Here is a 6,000-nt window from a genome sequence, read left to right as displayed (position 1 = left end):
ACAGACCAGGAAATGTTATTCATGGGTTTCTGTCCAGTTTTTTCAATGAACTTATTTTTTTTTTGGCCTTATAAAGTCAACTTTAATTCTTTAAGGTAGTCTGGACACCTCTGAAAATGCTATTCCACTCAACGCCTTGGTAAAATACCAGTGTTTTTATAATATCCTATAGAACCAAATATATTCTTATTGAACTTATGCAAATTAATGTATTGTTAGAAATTTGGAATACTTACAGATGGCTTTCAAATTCAAGAGAAATCAAGGAGAGAGGAAAAACAAATGTTTCACATTCTGCCTGTAAGTATATACATTCCCAAAGCTCAAAAGACAGAAAATGGTTTTCTTGACTTCTGGAAAACAGAACACAGAAAGAATCAGCAATGTTTAAAACAAAAAACCGTAACAAACCAGCTGAGTTCCATGTTACTGATTATTGTTCTGAATTTGAAGTTAGGATAAGAATACTTATGGACTGGTTAGTTTTCTAATTAAAGTTTTGGAAGTTCCTTTTAGCACGATGCTATTTAATTATCAAAGACACCAAAAATTTGAATTGGAGAGAATTCCTCAGTCTTTTATAATAATTTCTCTTGAAGGATAAACTTTTAACTCAGTCAGTTACAAAACATACTTTTTGTGATGAATTAAAATTATTACTGATAATATATATTAAGACAGAACAATATTTTATATATTGGATTATACATATTAATATAATCTATATAAAATTATTTCATATTTGACAATACTTTCTATACATTTTTGGTATATTGAGTAAGTTTAATATTTCTTTCTCAGATTTTCAGTGGTCTTGATATTTCAAAAAGAACAAATTTAGAGTTTTTATTTTGGAAGGTTTGTCAAATATTACAGGCTGAAAACATTACTTTAACAAGATGACAAGTCAAAAGATTTTAAAGGCAGTACTGGAGAGTCATCTGGATTATATATAATTCTTTCAATAATAATTTTATGAACTTTATTCAATCCTGCACAGTCAATTTAAAAACATTCTAAATGTTCTAGATTGCCCTGCCTTTTACATTCTTAAACAATCATTCTGTTTCAGGACAAAATTTACCACATAAGATCATTTTCTTACAAAATGCTATTTTCTTTTCTGCCTATTTGTTTTTTACTCTCAAAAAAAACTACTTATTAGAAAACAAGATCACAGTTTACTATGAAGTTACTTACTTACATGGCTAAACTGATAATTAGAAGATTTAGAAGGCAAGAATCTTATTCTTTGACAAAGACTTCAGTTTCCCAAATAATTTAAATAATCAAATTATTATGTTTTACAAAAGAGAGACATTTTGTGGAATATAATATTGATACAGGATTTTTCCACTCAGGGCTAGACAGGGATGCCCCACTTTTTAGGCTCAGATGAGCTCAGAAATCACATTCCCATTTCTAGGCAAAAACAGGCTGCACCCTGCAGACTACCCAATGTGAACTGAGCAAATCCAGGATTAAAGCAGCCTGAACAAAGAGTAAATATCCTAATCCCCTCCCTACGATAAAAACCTAATAACCTTGCTCCAGTGAAGGGACTGCATTCATTTATTTGTTAAAACACTCAATCAGTTTTTAAAGGCATCTTCCCAACTACCAAGTCCTGGCCAAAATTTCCCTTAGTGTCAACATTAATCCTAGAAAAAGGACCCATTCAGGAGACCTCTGACTTGGGCCTCCTCCCCACGACCAGAAGCTCTGGCATTTTTCACTCTGTCTGCATGCCCCTCCCCCCAACAAAATCCCAATTTATCATTGATCTGTGGCCCATAGGCTTAATTCTTAGTCCTTGAGACTAAGGATTCGCTAAAGAAAGAAACTCCAGCAACAATACTATAACATAAGTATTCTTTCTGATGTCTTTTCATTGTTCCCTTAAGTCAAACACGGCCACATAGTAAAGATGGCCATCAAGAACAGGATCTGCATCCAAAACAGAAAGCAGAAAACCTGGAACATCCAGTTTCTTTCAGAATAGCCAGTGGGAAAAGTTGGAGAAGGGAAGAAAGGAGCCATGTGGGCTAGGCTGTGCCCTGCAGTTGCTGGCCTAAGTAAGGGAATGAGCTCACCCAATTCAGAGATTGAAAATCAAGAACACAAGCTCATGGTCAAATCCAGCAAACTTAGAAATATTAAAGAGGTAGAAGTTCTTTAATCTTTGAACATTTTAACTTTAGTAACAGGTTTAAAACAAATTCTATCTTAAATAATACCACAATCACCTGAACATCAGGGCATGTAAGTTATTCTTGTTTAAACTTCTCAGTCTTCCCAGAGATATGTGGCAGTAGTCTCTCCACAAGCCCTTTTTCAAAATCTTTCAGCACAGTTCTTAACTGGTCAGGCTTCTTCCATGTGCTTCTCATCCCTTTCCCTCAGACAAACTGCAAACACTTTATAGACAGGGATACAGACAGCAGCCAGCACACAGTTATTTTCCCTATGAAAAGGGGATGGGGGCATGAACTCCACCTGCCTATTATTACCCATCTTAGTTAGTTTCCAAGCATTCACATGCACACAATTCCAACACATTTCTTAACCTGGCCCTCGATTTCTCACACAAACTGTCATTTAGCCACAGAAGGTAAACAAACACTCTCCTAGGATTCATGAGGGGAAAAGGGGAACTCTACAGTTGGTGTCCAGTCTCAGTCCCACCACACACACACACTCTCCTACACCTCTCACCAATCCTGCCAGCAATCTAACATCCAGCTTTTGATCGACACCTAATTTCATTAAAATAGTGGGGACCCTGGATCGATTCTACCTTGTCTTAGACATTTCCCAGTGCAGATGCCAGTTTCTGCCAGCCAGTTGGTAGCTACCAGGTGCATCTGAGCATATTCTCTCCTTGAGTGGTCTCACTTTGTTGTACCCACTGCACATACACAAAGCCAGGGAAGGGGATTGTGGACTAAAATCAATCACTGATCAATGTAGGGGAACTGGTCCAGGTGACCTGGCTTCCCAGTGACCACTCAATGGACCACAGTCATGAGAGTTGGGTCAAGGGAGCCAGTAGAAAGCCACCCTACATTAAATCTGGCCCATTCAACTTCACAGTGGACTCAGAGATGGTTCTTAGAATACTGGACTCCATAGTCATCAGATAAGCCAGCAGTAAAGTTCTTTGACATGCATTGGAGGGGTGTCCGGGGTTCACTTTATTGAGTTCCCACAAATGTGAACCCAATCAAAAAGAATAGAAATCAGAACAGACACTAACAATAGTCAGCACACTGATGACAATAATGACAAACAAACTCATGAACAAAGAACAAATCAAATGTGCCTCTGAGGCTGAGGCTCCCAACTGGCATCCTGGTGTTTTCAGGAACCTGGGAAGGTCTATCCAGCATGAGCCAAACCTCAGGAGCTCCTATCTCTCCCTCATGGGTCTCTTCCGGGAAGCCTTCAGGAGTCCCTGTGCCTCCTTCTTGGGTGCCTGTCATTCTTCCTGGGCACTAACATGGCTCCCTGGGGCACTTGGCAGCATCCCGATGGCACTGCAGTCTCTGTGACTATTCGGTGGCCTGTTCTTGGCAATGTAAAGTTACTTCCTGAACACAAATAAACTACACTTAGAAAAAGAACACTTAGCTCTTGAGAGGGAGTTTCAGATCCAGGATTTTGGTGGAATTCATCTGAGTTTCTTCAGAGCCCTCAAGAGGAGTTCAGGAAATTACAGGGCCTGGAAAGTCTCAGGGTGCACCTCACCTTAATTTCTGCCCTCTCCAGGGGGCGTCACAGGGAGTTGGACACTCCAGCTAGCGAGATCTCACTGGGGCCTCCAAATGCTGTACCCAATGCAAGTGGAATTATAGAGAAAATGGCAACACACTGTTTCAATTGAGTATCAGGTCCTTTATCGGCTGGATGACCAAGAAAGGTTCACATCTGAAAATTCTCTGCACCTGCATGACAAAAGAAGAGAGTTTTTATACCTTTCTTTCAGTTGGAGTGGGGAAGAAAAGCAAGCCTTTGCCAGGTTAGATTTACAGGGTTGGGTGTTGGTTAGTTACCAGGGGAACTGAGGATAGGAATGCCCTTTTACAAGGATCTGCTGTAACTTTGGACTAATCCCCTGTCTCAGCAGGGTATGTTTATTTAATAGCCCATTTCTGAAAGGCCTGTGTGCTAAAGGGGGTGCTGAAGAGGATGGGGAAGAGAATGCAAATTAGGGTCTGTTTGGCTTTTCATTCCCTACTTTCTCCCTCCACCTTAACTGCTTCCTCATGGGGCAGGGATGGGTCTGCCCAATCTGACTATGAGTCCCCAAAGTCCACATTCTTTTCCCCATGGTGGCTCAGTGGCAGTATCATAGATCCCATCACTCCTGTACACATAAATACATCTGTCCTTCCCAAAGGTTACAAGTTGTAGACACACATTTATTTTTACATTTCTGTCCCCAAAACTATTAAAGAAAAAAAATGTAATGAATGACCAATGTTACCTTAAAAAAAAAAATGCAAAAAAAAAAAGTCACATAACAACATGGATTTCCATTTTCTCCTGAGAAGTGAAAAGGTCTGGCAAGATCTTTCTGGAAGCAGCCACATCAATGCCAGGTCCTAGTGATAACTGCTGCCTGGCATCCAAGTGGCATCTCTGATGGGCTTCAACAGCCAGGCATCTGTGGTGTTAGAGTTTCCAATCTCTGCTTTGTAGCACCCTTGTCTAAATACCAATGTCAGGAGGACTGGGTGATGTTTTGTGTGCTTTTTCTCTCAGCAGAGGAGTTGCCTGCCCGTACACACCCAGCTAAATAAACTAGTGGGTGATCTCTACTGGTTCAATCATTTCCTGTTTTGCATTGTGTCACTTAAAATGACCACATCAGCCCTTAATTGTAGTTTCTTTCATCATACAATTTTAAAATGGGAGGGGAGCCAATATTGTAACTTGGCTTTTGCCAGAGTTGTGCTGTGCACTGCCTCCTCCAAAATCACACGTGAGGTAGGAGCAGACCTATGAAACCACCAACACAAAATGCTTTAAGTAAATAAATATCCAGTGCACTGTAAGCTGATACCCAATGTTATTTGCAGATAATTTACTACCTGTGCACAACTTTCATGAAAACATTAATATATTTCCTGGAGCCCATATGGGCTCACCAAAAACAGTATCACCAAAAACACTATCACAAGAGCAGTCACATTTATCAACATTCAGGGACATTGTATTGTTTTAATGTGTGTCTATTATGTGTGAGAGGGAATGGCACATCTTTCCTTTCATAAAGAAATGAGACACTTTGGTCCATACCCGCAGACTATATCCATACAGATGGGCATATTGGATAAATTTAAAATAGCTACTCTTTATCATGCCCAATTCTACAAATCAGTACTGTGAACAACAGACAATTACAAAATAAAAGGGGATGATGGGGAAGCATAAACTTTTCAATGTGCAGTCATCGTGGAGCACTACAAATGTTAAAGTTTGGGATAACTGGCCCAGATGCTAAGTCTGTCTTTTTTGGCATGTGTATGTGGGGTGGGGGACAGTAGAGGTGACCTCCTAATACAGAAAGAGGCTGCTAAACTCTGCCTGTCCAGCCAGTCAGCCATCTGGATTAGTTTGCTTTTCTAAGATATTGGGGATTTTGTTCAGGAGGCATCTAGTCTACACAAATTGATCTCCTCTACCTGCCCCCCTAAACTCCTCTGCGAACATGTTCTTCTACCTTTTGTAACTCAGACTGTTAGAAGCAGCCTCACTGACCCCCACCCCCAGGTCACAAAACTCCTAGTAGCCAGCCAGTATATTCAGTCAAGCTCTGAAAATCCTTCAAAATGATTTACTAAAATGAAAAGGAAAGAAGATCCAACATTGCCAAAAGGGGGAAAAATTATTCATGGGTGGGAGACGTTTTTTAATGAGATACTATCTGTTTGTTTTAAGAATGGGATGAGAGATTGTGTGCCATTCAGCCCTCACACCACCCTAAAGTTAAGTCCC

Source organism: Nycticebus coucang, chromosome Y (assembly GCF_027406575.1).
Source record: "Nycticebus coucang isolate mNycCou1 chromosome Y, mNycCou1.pri, whole genome shotgun sequence".
In the NCBI taxonomy this organism is placed as follows: Eukaryota; Metazoa; Chordata; class Mammalia; order Primates; family Lorisidae; genus Nycticebus; species Nycticebus coucang.
The sequence above is the reverse complement of the archived record's forward strand: the minus strand, read 5'-3'. Positions refer to the sequence as shown.